The sequence below is a fragment of the Moschus berezovskii genome, chromosome 2 (genome assembly GCF_049115385.1).
Source record: "Moschus berezovskii isolate FMDL1 chromosome 2, NW_MosBer_1.0, whole genome shotgun sequence".
Taxonomy (NCBI): Eukaryota; Metazoa; Chordata; class Mammalia; order Artiodactyla; family Moschidae; genus Moschus; species Moschus berezovskii.
The window spans coordinates 140,097,213-140,112,238 of NC_142461.1; the positions used below are offsets into that span (position 1 = coordinate 140,097,213).

Genomic DNA, 15,026 nt, shown 5'->3' on the forward strand with positions numbered 1-15,026 from the left:
TGCACAGGCGGGAGCTGCCCTCAAGGTGCAGTGCACAGGCTTCTCATTGCGGTGGCTTCCCTTGTTGTGGAGCACAGGCCCTAGGGCGTGCGGGCTTCAATAGTTGTGGCACATGGGCTCAGTAGTTGTGGCTCCTGGGCTGTAGGGCACAGGCTCAGTAGTTGTGGCGCAAAGGCTTAGTGGTCACACAGAATGTGGGATCTTCCTGAACCAGGGATTGAACCCGTGTTTCCTGCATTGGCAGGTGGATTCTTAACCACTGAGCCACCAGGGAAGCCCCGAAGAATTTTACATGTCACAGACGTAGAAATGAATGGAAAGGTGGCGGGGGTGGGGGATGTGGGGGGTGGAGAAAGGGAAGGAGTGACGGAGGGAGTGAGGTGAAAGGACCGACCAGTACTGCCCACACAAGGACTTCATGAGCTAGGGAGTAAGGTGAGTCCCGGGCCTTGGTGAGTCCCTTCCCTTGGACGGGAAGGAAGGAGAGATGATAAGATAACCCCTCAGCCTTAGCTGCAGGAGAAGTGATGTGAATCGATTTTAGGGGCAATAGCACACGTACCCCCAACTCTCCTCCGGAATACCACAAATCCTCTAGTTTTGTATCTTTCAACCGAGAACAGCCTCAGGAACAATACTGTCAAACCTCCACTTCCTAGATGAGGAAATGGAGGGCCTCAAAGGGCAGAGGTCTGCCACCATCTCACAAAGAGGACTGGAGCTGAACTGGGGCCAGAGCCCAGATCTAAATCCCTGTCCCCCCTCTCTTGTCACTGCCCAGAGCTGCCTCTGTCCAGAGTGACTAAGGTGCAGAATTTCCAAATCCCATTTTGAGAAAATTCCCCAAGGGGATTTCCTCACAAATGCCTCAGGAGGTCCTAAGGTCCCTCTCTCTGTGGTCTGAACACTCTGCGGCCAGGGGTGAGTTGGGGGCAGGTTGGAAAAGAAACAGGAGACTGCAGACCCCCAGCCCCAGGCATGGCTGCAACAGGCAAGAGGTCAAGGGGTGTCTCAGAACCAGCTCTTAAAAGGGGGCAGAATCCAGACTGCAGTCACAGAGCCCTGTGAGATTCTGAAACTTGTGTTACTTCCTTTGTCAGTCTGTCTGTGAAACTTTGAAAAGGGGTCTGTGTGCTGGCCTGCAGGGCCAGCCAGCAAAGGGAAAGTGGGGACCAGGTCTCACCCAGTGGCCAGGCTCAGAGGACGAGAAATCCAGGGCCTGAGTCTCTGAAATCTGCCACACAGAAGGCAGGAAAGTTCAAGGCAGGCCTGAGTCATTACCGATTTTTGTGTGCTTTCTGCCTAATAACGAAATAATGCCTGAAAGATCTAGCAATGCCTAAAATATCCAGCACAGTGCTGAACAGCTAGTGGAAAATCACCGTCAATTTCCCTCACCTGCCCCCATGTCTCCTGACACTGAGTTGAGCTGAATACCTCTCCTGGGCGGGGGTAGGGTGGGGGGCCGGGTATCATAAGGGAGGAAACTCTGGGGCCTGACATTTGGGAGGACAGAGAGAAGGCATTGCTTTCTTTGTGTGCTGGTGCCAGGACTGGGGATGGGCGGTCAACTGGTCACCTTCTTTCATCCTCTGGGGTGTCCCAGGAGCTAGGAGTTTCTGGCCTGTTCCTGGAAAGGAAACCGAAGTGTGGACGAGTTAATAATTCGACCAAAGATATACAGAGAGTAAATGATCTGTTTGATTTCAGCCCCAAGTTTGTCCCCGCCTTCGCCAGGCTTTCTCCTAGGGTCTAGGGACAGCGGAAGGGGGCTCAGAAAGTGCTCACAGAAAAAGGGGAAGCCTCTGACAAACACGCAAAGTAAAACAAAGAACAGACTCCCAAGTGTCAGGAGGAGGAGGCCCTGAAATTGCCCCATCCCCCATCCCCAGCAATTTTGGAAGAACCGATCCTTCTGTCCGGGCCTTGATGCCCCACCTCCAGGGCGCCTTGTGGTGGGCTCCTCCAGTACCCCCCAAACCTGGCCCGAAGCGAAAGGGGTGAGCACATGAGCAAACACACCGCCTGTGGTCTCCAGCTGCAGTAAACAAGCAGGGTGCACACAGACCCTGTCCTGTGTGGTGAAGGTGCCAGCAGAGGGGAAGCTGAAAGGCTGCAGCCCTTCGACCCTGCTGTGGTTGAACCCGGAGAAAGGGTGTCATGGTCGGTGCCCTGACAGTGAAATGTAGCAGGGGATGGAAAAGGGAAGGGTGGCCCAGAATAGGAAGACAGGATGAGCAAACTGCAGCTGGGCCAACCGGCGATACCATGCAGGGCCCCCTGGGGCTCCTGAGCACAAGGCATTCTGTGTCCCCCGTTTCTTTGATTAACGGCCTTCATTCAGCCTCCATGACCTTCCCTGAGTTCCACTGGGCAGATTCAGGCAGTTGTTAATTAAGGAAAGGAGGGGATGAGAGACCAGGGAGAAACAGTGGCAGCTGCTCACGTGGAGTAGCTGTCCCCATGTCGGTGTTTTTGTCATCGACTGTGCTGTTCCTGCTCTAGTGTGACTGCCCACCCCCCCGGTGGGTAGGATTCACAGATGGCAGCTGCCAGGCTCGCTCTCCCCGGCTCATCCTCCCTCTAGGAGGTTCCCCAGACCCTCAGTAGGAGTGGGCTCTGCTGCGGGTGTGAGTGTGTGTGTGTCCTCGTGCCTCGTGTGACATTGCACGGTTAGCCGCACTGTGTTTGCACGCTTCCTCCCGCGCTCGTGGGATCAGGCAGCGTGGCAGGAATGCAGAGGCTGGATTCCGCTGCAGTCAGGACTTGCTCCTGCTGAGCTTCGGGGTGAGTACTGGCAAGCCTGGTCCCGCGGGGGCATGGAGGCCACACCCTGGGAGTGGAGGGTCAGCGGGTCTCTGGAAGTCGGCCTGGGAGAGCCCTCAGCAGCAGAGAATGTGACCTTGGCGCCCGGTTGGCGCTGGACTGGTCAGAGCACGGCCCAAGGCTCCCATGCGTCCGTGTGCACGGGTGTCCCTCCCACAGAGGCAGTGCTGCCGGCCATGCCCTGCGTGCACAGTCTTGGAGGGAGCAGGGCCCAGGGCGTCAGGGTTCTCGAGGCTGCCCTGCCCTGGGCCTCTCTGTGCGGAGGCCAGCATTTCTCACGGAGGTGCACCAGCATCTGGGGCTCGGCCGCCGCTGAGGGGCCACCCTCCCTTGCAGGTGCTGCTCTGGGCAGTCCTCTGGTGTGTCCGGCCTGGGGGCCCAGCCCTGCTCCAGCCGCTCTGAGGGCAGGAGGCTGTCTGCTCTGTCCTGTTCCCCTCTCAGCTAGAAAGCTGGATTGGGTTTTGGGGATTGTTACCAGCAGCTTTTAGCTATATGTCAGAATAAAGTCCGCCACAGAGTTCTCTCCTTCATCTGCTTGGTCCTCCGTGTTTCTCTGAATTCTCAAAGCCCCTGAAGCCCAGAATGGGGTGTGGGGGGGTGTCTGGAGGGGCAGGGGCTCGGGCACCAGCCGCCGTCCCAGGACTGACTCGTCTGTGTGTTTCCAGTTTACCCACACTACTTCTACAGGTGATTAGACAGCGTCCAGGATACGACAGAGACTACATTTTCAACTCGATGCAATCTTTAATCTGTTGATACTTGTTATATGGACCCGAAGATATTTTATGACAGGGTTTTTAATTAGTGAAAAGCTCATGGATACCATAGAGAAAATATTTTAGAATTTCATGTTTCTTATGTTTATGTAAACTTATGACTTCATTTATATAATTACTTACTTTTTATTGTATATTCAGGCTATAAATATCCTTTCAGAGCAATTCGTGTTCTGATACCTGATTTTAGTCTTTCAAATGAATGTACTGCAGTGCTTGTCTGTGTCAATCCTATGAACAAATATATGGCCGGCAGGTGGCGCCCGACACCCAGCACGCTGTCCAGAGAGCCGGCCGCAGCGTAGGAGTTTCGGGGGCGACGCGTTCGTTGCCAGATGTGGCTCCTCTCTTAGGGCGCCGTTTCTCCGCTCAGTCACGACGGGGACAGGACAACGTCCCTGGGCGAGGTACGACGGACGTACGACCGGGAGGGGAAGGGAAGGATGCTTCGCACCCTACCTGGGGGGCAGCGGAATGCACACCCATCCGAGGGGGACCGCAGGCCAACGTCAGGCGGCACGAGCACCCGCCCCGAAGAAATAACTCGCCATCATCCCCGTCCCTGTCACCACTCTTTGGGCGTGCCAGGAGAAACCCTTTGGGTGAGCCCCGACGACGGCTGTCAGCAAAAGCAACCTTCAACAATGGCACAAATAAACGGGCCTCAGTGTTGGAAACACACTCGTATCGTGGCGACGCAACGAAAATCAGAAGCACGCACTCGTCACTCACTCACTCACTCACTCACACACACACACACACACACACACACACATAACCGCTAGGAACAAACTCGACACATCTGAAAAAGAAAACGGAAACGTCAAAGAGCGGGTGGATCCGGTGGGTCTGCCCGCGGAGGCGAACAGGAGCACAGAAGTCAAACCGATACGAGAACCTTCTTGTTTAACTTTTACATGTTAAACCATGAGAGAAGGGCTTTTCCTGCGATTGTAAAATCACGACACAGTGTGCATTACCCTTCCAGACTGTAACCGAGCTCTTGAACAATCACTCTGAAATCAGAAAACTTAATTCCAACCAATGGTTGTTGGATTTTAACGACTGACCTAAACCGTACTTTTTCTGGCAAGAAATGCTTTTTGTCTGCAGCGTGAAGCGATTTAAAAGTACTGGGTGTTAAATGTGAGCTTCTGATGAAATTTGGGCTGAAAGGATGACTAGAAGACGGCTATGAAAATCTCTCCGGTAACCTAGTCTCTGGACTCGGATCCCTCCTCTCCGGTGAGACTCATCGGGGACCAATTGCGATGCCCTGTGCCCGCTGCGGAGCCATCCAGCTGGACAGCGAAGGTGCCACTTCCCAGACAGACAGCGTAGTGCAGCTCTGACAAAGGCCTTATTTGTATGTAAATCACCTTTTTACATCTGTTTCTAAACATGTTTAAAGAATGGACCTAGGTGTACATTTTTAGATTGCAATGACATAGCCATTCTGGATTGTATAAGTACAAATGTAACTTTAACTTTTTCAGTGGCACATTAAAAAAGCCAGCAAGAGATGCGTTCAGATCATGGTGCGATATTTATTATGCAGCTGGATCTCGGTAGACAGAGACAGCATGTCTCTTTACATGTAGGTTCCGCCTTTAATTTACTTGTACAATTCATTCTTACCGTTGTTTTCCTATTACTCTTTTGTGAACTTCCTGAATATGTGACAAAGTACGCACAGTCTACTTCTGAACTTTTTTTATTGCAGTATTATTTATTGTTTTCTTTCAATAAAGTATTGAAGCAAAATTTCCCACTGCCAATCAAGAGTGCTGAGGGTAAGCTGTCCTCTCCCTGAGAACAGACCAGAGCTGGTAATGGGAGCCCGTGTCATCACACGGACATTCTGTTAGGAGAAGCCGATGGATACAGTGGAAAGGCCAGAAGGCGAAGACATAGGTGTCCGCAAAGGACGACCGACGGGGTGTTCGTGCCCTTGGCTCCGGAGCCAAGGGGTTCCATCACTTCAGCATCTGCGGGGACAGGGCCCCGCTGCTGCTGAGGCGTGGGCAGCGGGCCAAGGGTGGGAACAAAGTGCAGGTGTCAAGGCGCACTGTGGGTCCCAGGGGGTTGGCCGAGGGCAACCCTGACGCGGACCCGAATGATGCACTAGGGAGTGTGCCTGTGCACGCTTGTGTGTGGGAGCTTTTTATGTTATCTTAGTCAACAGTCTTTACTATTCATGTATCCATAGAAACAAGAATGCAGCAAGGGGAGGTGGGGGGTGATTCAAGAGGGAGGGGACACACGTACACCTATGGCTAACTCATGCTGATGTACGGCAGAAATTAAACCGATAGTGCACAGCAACTATGCTTCGGAAAAAGAGAACATAGAAGGGCGGCTAGGAATGTATGAGAAAAAGATTTCTCACAGAGGTTTATACTCAACTCTGTGAACATCTGGGAGCAGGCTGCACCCCATCATCAGACCTGCCCCCTAGCATCAGGCCCACCCCCAGTGTCAGGCCCTAGTCCAGCATCAGATCTTCCCCCAGCATCAGGCCCTAGTCCAGCATCAGGCCTTCCCCCAGCATCAGGCCCTCCCCACGCATCAGACCCTAATCCAGCATCAGAGGGTCCCCCCAGCATCAGACGTTTGCCCCTAGCATCAGGCCCACTCCAGCATCAGACCCTCTCTCAACATCAGGGCCTAGTCCCGCTTCAGACACGACCCAGCATCAGACCCTCCCCCAGCATCAGGCCCTACTTCAGCATCAGACCCTAGGCCAGCATCAGAGGTTCCCCCCGCATCAGGCCCTAGTCCACTATCAGGCTCTCCCCCCCACCATTAAGCCCTCCCCCGGGATCAGACCTTTCCCAAGCATCAGACCCTCCCCCAGGGTCAGACCCTAATCCAGTATCAGGTCCTCTCCCAGCATCAGACCCTAGTCCAGCATCAGGCCGTTCCCCAGCATCAGGCCCTAGTCCAGCATCATGCCCTCCCCCAGCATGAGACCCTAGTCCAGCATCTGGCCCCCCTCACCCTCAGACCCTCCCCAGGCATTAGACCCTTCCCAGTATCAGGCCCTCCACCTCCAGTATGAGGTGTGGCATCCCCAGTTTTCTGACACTCCTTAGCACACTCAGGCAGTCCCAGTGCAGCAGGACAACAGCTCTTGCAGGAGGTGCATTTTTAGGAATCACCTGCGGAGCAGCAGCAGCTGGGGTTCTTTTCAGGTCAAGGAGAGGCAAAGAAGAGGCACTTGCGCAGAAGGCAGTGGTGGCTGAGGGCACGTTCCCCAGCTCTGCTTCCTCCCCGTGGGGGCTTTGCTTTCCTGCTCTCTCACAGGCCCCAGGGCGGGGTCCGTCCAGATTCACGGTCTCCTTGATGTCTCAAGCCCAAGTCCTGAGTTGCGTCCCAGTCCTGCGTGGCAGAGGGCTGGGAACACCCAAGATCAAGGGCTGAAAAGATCCCAGGGGACAGCCGGGCCCCAGAGGGTGGCAGGGCAGGGGATTAGCGTGGCCGCCCACAGAGGGCCCCGCAGCAGCACTGGAAGGAGAGCAGTGATGTCTTAGCTCACTCGGGGACGCTGCCCAGTCTAGCACTCAGAGATGTTACCGCCAGCAGCTCTGGAGACGCAGGAAGCCCGGTGAGTGACACTACTCCACTCGGGCCCTGTGGGTGGGCACTGCTGACCATGGCCTCGGTTTCCGCTCCGGTTCTACTGTCCCTCGAGGGCTGACGGGCTCCTCTTCCGAATGGCATGGGTATTTTCTTTATGTGGGTGAGCGCATCCTAGCTTGTTTCCATCAGCACTGCTGTCGCTCATCCTGCGTTTCCCACTTTACAACCTGTGCTTGCTGCTCTTTTGGTTTAACTTAGGAGCAGCCCTTATTTTCTGCATTTCCTAGTTGTCAGCATTCACTGGGGCTTTCCAGGTGGCGCTCGTGGTAAAGATCCTGCCTGCCAATGCAAGAGATAACGAGAGACGTGGGTTCGATCCCTGGGTCAAGAAGATGCCCTGGAGGAGGGCATGACAACCCACTCCAGTATTCTTGCCTGGAGAATCCCCTGGACAGAGGAGCTACTGGGCTACAGTTCCTGGGCTTGCAGAGTGTCGGACACGACTGAAGCAGTTCAGCACACACTCAGGTTTCAGTTCTGTCGCTCAGTTGTGCCCGACTCTTTGCCGCTCCATGGACGGCAGCACTCCAGGCTTTCGTGTCCTTTTCACTATTTCCTGGAGTTTGCTAAAACTCTCGTCCATTGAATCAGTGATGCCATAGAACCATCTCATTCCTGTTGCATCCACCGGAGAGGTGGCTGGGGTTCGGCAAAGTGCCCGGTCCCACTGCGTGGGTGTGAACCTGCCTCACCACTCCCTAACCGCGGGGCCATGTCTCCTCTGTAAATCGGGAGGTGGCAGCCCCTGCTTGGTGAGGGGCACGTGCAGCATTTGGTACACAGTCAATGCAGCATCCCTCGCAGTGCTGTATTTCTGAATAACAGGGAGAGATGTAATAACCTGCTCCTTTTCCCCTCTTGTCCCTAAACTGTGCTCCAGACCACATCTGCATTACTTACCCCTGTACATCCCACACCCAGCACAAACAAGACACTCAGCAAATATCTGGCTGGAGAGGCAGGAACACACCCTGTCCTCCAGGAGATGGCGCCGAGTGAGGTGGGGGCCTGGTGATGACACTGTGTGCTGAGGAGCCCCCAGGAGGACCTGCGCGGCTGTGGGGTGGGGCGGGGGCCGTGGGCAGAGCCCCTGACGGGCTCCTGGGGGTGGGGACGGTGGCAGGAAGGAGGGGGCTCTTCCTTGTGGGCTGTCCACAGATTGTACCTCACCCCTCACTGATGAGCACTTAGCCGTTTCCAAACACCTGTCACTGTTCTGGAGGAAACAACCATTGCCCAGCTCCTACTCAAGCAATTTGGGAGAATATGTTTCTAGCATTGGAGTATAAACATCTGCTTTATTCATTCCATGCTCCCTTCATCCACCCATCCAGCCAGCCATCTGTTCATCCACTCATTAATCCATCCACCCATCCACTGACGAATTCATCCATCCATCCACCCAACCACTCATTAACTCATCAGATCATCTCAGACCCACCGAGAAGACAGACGCCTCCTCCGCTCCTGCTCCCAGGAGGACCCCCAGCGTGAGTGACAGGTGCCTCGTGGGGATGACGGGGGAGACGCAGAAGGGACATGCCTGCAGGCCCCCTAACTCCGAACGGTGAAGCACCCACCTGGTCCGAATGCCTCCTTGCCGGGGTGTCCGGGCCGGCCCTTTTACTTCTTTTGAAATATGCGGCTGATGGAGTACCTGATGCTTTTGTTTTTTGCTGCTTTGTGCGGCGAGTCCTGGCTGCTGCTGCTGGGGTTGCTCCCGGGGCTGTCCTGGGAGCCTGTCGAGCTTCGGGGAGAGAAAACGACCGTTATCTGGCACCCTTGTGCAAACACACACCCGTCCACAGGACCTACTGATAGAACCGGGCACCCAGCAACACCCGCGCCTCAACCTCGCAGCAGACCGTGGAGTCTCCTTCACCAAGCACACTCCACACGAGCAAAGCAGGCTCCTGGCCACAGACAACCACCCCGGGAAGCTGTGATTCCCTGCCTCTAGCTCTCCCCCAAGGAGGACTTGACCCCAGGCCAGCTGGTGCAGAGGGCGCTCCAACCTTCCCTCAGGGTCGCTGCTCGGCAGGTGACGACACTCCCAGAGAAGGCGAGCTCCCCGGCTCTGGGCAGTAGCCCTGCCTCCCGCACGGTGACTGCCCCTGGCAGTGGCAGGAGAGCGACGGTCACCGTGCAGGGCTGCTGGTCAGGTGACCACACGTGCCCTCCATCGAGTGCTGCCTGGCTCAGGACAGGAGATCAGCAGGTGGTGGTCTGAATGAGGACAGTGTCAGTCACGGGAGTGGACAGAGTCTCCTGAGAGGAGACGCTTGAGGAAAAGGGAGGGACCCTCAAGAGTGAACCCGAGAGGCAAGGGGCCGCCACCAGCAGGAACGCACCCCGGGCCGGGCAGACCTCTAGCAAGAGCAGGAGGAAAGCTCCCACAGGAGTCAATCCATCGAGACAGATGTTTCCTAAAATCACTGAGGTCACTGAGCTCTCCTCCCCCAGCACCTGAAGTCCACCACTAAACCCAGGCACCGAACCCAGTGGGATTCATGTAAAATCATCCTTGCAACTCTTTCAAGACAAGAGGCGCAGGGCTCCTGAAACTGATGCCGAGGCGCACAGGCCCCTTACTTGCAGGCGTCCCTGATGGCCTCGTGGCTGGCTGTGCGCAGCGACCCCGTGTGCAGCCGGTCCAGCCGAAGGGACCACGGCGAGGCAGGGGTCGAGGTTTTGCCTTCGATGCCTCCTACCTCTTCCCGGATAGCTGGCGGCTGAGGGAATGAGGTAAGTGTAAAATTGGGTAACAAAAGACTGTCGTAAAAGGCAATCTCACAGGCTTTACATTATAACCAGAAACTTATTTGAAAATCTATTAGCTATGCTTTCCCCCAAGTACAAAATAAACCCTTGTTATAGCTTAATGCCATCTTAAAGGACTGTCTTGTTCAAGAGAGGCAGGGCTGTGGGGCAGCGAGAGCACCCGACTGAGTGCAGAGACCCCGGACCAGAGCCTCCCTGCAGCCGGGCTCTGCCCTCCCTGGAACCCAACAACCAGATGGCCCTGCCGGGCAGGAGGGCAGAGCAATGCCAGCACCGTGAACCCTGCATGGCATGAACTGCCCTGATGAAAGGACTGTGCTCATCGCCAGACGCTGCTCAGAAGAACCAGTTTCAAGAGTAAGAAACCTCTCAGCAAAGCCGTCCAGACCTTTCTGTTTGAAGGAGGAAAGCACACCGCTTGTGCCACCACCCAAGAGCATTTGTAGTGATGATGCAGGTTACTGGAACCCATCACGACCAGAGAAACACAGAAAAGGTACCTAACCCCTCCATGCGAACACCACGGGTCTGCCTTGGATTTCTAGGGAACACACAGACTGGGGGCTACACCCTGAAGTGCTTACACACAGTTCGAGTGTAATTCGCTCACTGTGGTTGCCATAAAGCACCCCTAGGTCTCACTAACAGATGATCTTGTATCAACCTAGAACAGTGGAATAGGGAGGGAGATTTGAGTTAGGTTCAAAAGGGAGGGGACATATGGGTGCCTACGGCTGATCCATGTTGAGGTTTGACAGAGCGGCACACCCCGGCCACCAATCCCAGGGTGACGGCGCTGCCCTGCTGTGCCCAACAGGAGGGCTCCCGGGCACTGAGCTGCCTGAACCAGAGTGCGGCTGCCCGAGTCCTGCGGGAAGGCCCCAGGAGTCCTCGGTCAGCGGGCTGGGAGCGGGAGAGGGACAAGGAAGGCCAACCCTCGGGGCACTGGATCCCAACAACAGGGGCTCATCCAAGTGACCCGAGGGGAGCGGCACCGAGCTCCCTCCTGATGCTCCCTCCATCAGGGATGCCGTGATGGACACGAGAGCCTCAGGAGGAAAGAGAGCTGGACGGCACCACGGGTACACGTCCAGGCTCTGATCAGACCAGTCCGCACCGCTCTGCTGTGTGTGAGCCTGGGCTCTCTCAGTCTCAGTGTCCATGTCTGCTGAATGGGGATAACAGCAGCCTAGACCTCACCTGGGTGTCTGTGGGATGAGATGACAGACTTGGAAAGCACTTGACACGGTGCCCGGTGCACAGAGTCTCCTGCACACTGCTACCCACCGTCAGTAAATTGGCTTCCCGCAAATCTAACATCTATGTCTTTTAAGAAAATCTAACAGTCGTGACTTTTAAGAAAACACCGAATGTAAATTCCATGGTGGTCAGAGGTTAGGACTTGGCACTTTCACTGCCGGGACACTGGTCTGATCCCTGGTTGCGGAAGTAAGATCCCATAAGCTGTGCAGCATGGCAAAAAAAATAAGTAAAGAAAAATTTAAAAATAACCAATGATACTATGTCTATTATAAATAAGCATGAGATGATTAGAAGGCAAACAAGTGGGAGAAAGCAAACTGTTACAATTGTCCCAACAAATGACCTATTTCCAACAGAACCATCAGCATATTTTAAGTGGTAGGTGAGCTTCGTTACTTCCATTAAAACGTCAATTATTCACCAGTACATAACCACATAGTGTTCATTCATGTTAAACGATAAGGACTGTTTAACACTTCACAGAGAAACAAAGGCATGCTAAAGTACTAAGTAGTTTACCTTTCAACGATGCTTCCTTAAATCACTAGGTTGATAGATGCATGCAAAGAAATGAAAAGACACCAGATTTATTGTGACTCTGAAGCTAAAAATTCAAGAATCAGTATAGGCAAAGACAGTAAAGCAAAAAAGACTGCAAACATATAAGTGAGATGAAGATTTAGAGAACATGTAACTGGAAACAGAACATATTTTTGACCACAGAAATTAAATAAGCTATTGAAGATTTACTAGAGAAACACTATCAATTATTACTCAGACGATACAATTCCATTACAATATCGTGACTTAATAAAGCACAGCATTCTGTACAATAAAGGGCCTTAACAGTTGTCTATTCTCAGCCAAATTTCTCTATAAATTAGTTTCTCTCAAAAAAAAATGTTAAACATTAAATTAGTAATTTAACTGATGAGGAAGTTACCATAATACCTATTTCAACATTGAAGAAATCTGACCACTTATTGGATATTTATGTAAAATCCTTACAAAGAATTTGATTTAAAACTTCTCAAAATAAATTCATTAAAGCAGGTTCCCTGTGAAAATATGTAAGAATGAAAACTAGCATAATAGCAGGTGCAGTCATTAACCATAGAAGATACTTTTTTAAAGTCTAAGAGAGACATTAACTGTGCAAAAGCTGATGACATTGAGAGTCTTAAATACAAGCGCCTACACAGAAAGGATATTGTGTCAAAAGTCCATTAAATCTACACTTAAGAGGGTCATTTCTTTATGTAAGGATCATCTCATTTATGAATTACACACGTTATGTAGTTTAGGATCCATCTACATTATGCTTATAACTGCATGCTGCTGCTGCTGCTGCTGCTAAGTCGCTTCAGTCGTGTCCCCTCTGTGCGACCCCATAGATGGCAGCCCACCAGGCTCCCCCGTCCCTGGGATTCTCCAGGCAAGAACACTGGAGTGGGTTGCCATTTCCTTCTCCAATGCATGGAAGTGAAAACGGAAAGTGAAGTCGCTCAGTCGTGTCTGACTCTTCGCGACCCCATGGACTGAAGCCTACCAGGCTCCTCCGTCCATGGGATTTTCCAGGCGAGAGTCCTGGAGTGGGGGTGCCATTGCCTTCTCCTGTAACTGCTTAGTGATACGCTAATTCAAACTTACTGCTATGGGGGAAACACACCATTTAATGAGACACGAAGACAAAGCACAAACCCTACTAAGGGGACTCACGCTGTGGACCACAGCACCGCTATGACCAGAGCAAGTGGGAGGATGGGGGAGGGGAGACGGATGGGCAAACGACAGCTGATTGACAACGACTGATTGACCGTTGCCTGACTGACAACGACTAAGCAGACAGCAGGATGAGACAGGAAATCAAAACCAATGACAAAAGCAGACACACCGTCAGAGAAGTCCAACAGCAAGGAAAACATATACAGAACTGTTCTTTTACAAATACTCGGAAAGAAATCAAGCATGAAACCACAGAGAAATCATCAAAGAATTTTAAATTTCAACTACTTAGTCAATGATGCAAATTATAAAAACAGCGTGTCAAAAGACCACAACATGGACTAGTTACCACTTCACATGCCACTAAAATGATTCACAGTGAATTTAATTATATGCTGACTAACAATATAGCTAACATGAAATGGGTGGTAACGGAAACAGTGATAATGCAAGTGCAGTTACAAAGCAGAGTGTTGTACACGTGATTTCATGGGGTAAACAGCAATGCACTCACAAAACCCAGGCTAAACATGAAAGCAAGCTGGGACATGTGCTTTAGAGCCACACACTCTGTCACCAAAAGCCCTAGGTAGTCATCCTGTTTTTAGACTCGGAAGAGTGAGGAAGCCCGACTTCTTCCCTGGGGCCCCCGGCTTTTAACCTGGTTTCACACGTAGAGCTGGCCTGAGCGCACGGCCAGGCCCATCAGCAAGCAGACCAGTTGAGATTCTTGGGTTTTGTCCCCACCGCATGCCCTGCACCCTGCAGTCAGGCATCCCCAGTGGAAAATGTGCGGCACGGTTTTCACACGCCATGAGAGCTGCCTATGGTTACTTTCATGAAGCTGTCTGCTCCCTGAGAACAGAAACTTCCCTGCAGCTGCTGTGCCCAGCACAGGCCAGGCCCAATGTTACAGAGGCAGGCTCTGGCTGAGTTCACGATGACGTGCTAAGCCAGTGGTCCAGAACTGAACTGAACTGAATTTGTCACTGTGCCATAAAGACTAGGCAGTTTTAAAAAATCTTAGACCTCCGAGCGTAGCAAATGTACCTGATTTTCTTCTGGGTAAAAAGAGAAAAAACAAACAAACAAAAGAAAACCAGTGTGCTGGGGGAGGGACGCGGCAGGGAGGAGCCAGACACATATCCCAGTCGTGATGCCCAGCTTGTCTACTTCCTGCGGCGGGCTGTGCCACATCCTTTGGGGCTTGGAGCGCCCACTGCTGTGCGAGCAGGAGCTGGCAAGCGAGGAGGCGGGATACAGGTTGAGGGAGCATGTATGGCATAACCAACCAATATAGTATTGTAAAGTAATTAGCCTCCAAAAAAAATAATAATAAAAAAATAAATAAATACACTGAAAGAAGACATAAACCCATTGACAGGACACATAGACATCCCTTTAATAAAATATAAATTTGACAAGCTGAAAAAATAAATAAATAAATAAAAAATAAATAAAATGACGGAGGTTGCCTAAGCTCCCGCTGCCCACACTGCTCTCAGTCTCCTCGGCCGACTGCTCTGTGTTCTTCTCTTCGATCAACCTAAAATAGAATAAAACCCGTCACGTGCCTTTGTCAGCAGGGGAGTGTGTCTCGACAACACATTTGGGCTGGCATTCTGTGTCACGATTAGCAAATTCCAGAAACAGTTGCTCAATTAACATCTCAGCAAAAAGGTTCAACTTTCCCTCTTTTGAATATTCTCAAACTTAGAGTAACTAGCACTGAGTCTTACAAAGTGGCCCCTGATCATTCACGTTTGGTTGCACTTATTTACTCTAACATTCTGACGGGGCCTGGGTGGTGACTCTCTCCCTGTGAGGAGATACCTGAATTTGACAGCCTTTACCTTTTCCCTGCTCTCAGGGCAGAGATGCACGTCAGTGCCTCAAGTCTTTTCCACTGGGAATCGGGAACTCTGTACAGTCAAAACAGAGATTCACGAACAAGCTGGAGTTTCTAAATACAAGTCCCCAGACCAGATGAAGTGCTGAGTCGATCTTTTTTTT

At 52.2% G+C, this 15,026-nt stretch overlaps 1 long non-coding RNA gene across 2 annotated transcripts; it reads right to left on the minus strand.

Annotated features, from left to right (window-relative positions):
• Nucleotides 1–5,107: 5,107 nt before the first annotated feature.
• On the minus strand, nucleotides 5,108–14,030 carry LOC148778639 (uncharacterized). 2 transcript variants are annotated; one of them, XR_016036076.1, is made up of 3 exons: nucleotides 9,837–14,030; nucleotides 8,825–8,991; nucleotides 5,108–7,523 (listed from the first exon to the last, which is right to left on the minus strand). It is a non-coding gene; the product is annotated as an uncharacterized LOC148778639 (long non-coding RNA). The 2 variants fall into 2 exon arrangements; XR_016036075.1 differs by having other exon boundaries at nucleotides 9,260–14,030.
• Between the last annotated feature and the right edge of the window lie 996 nt (nucleotides 14,031–15,026).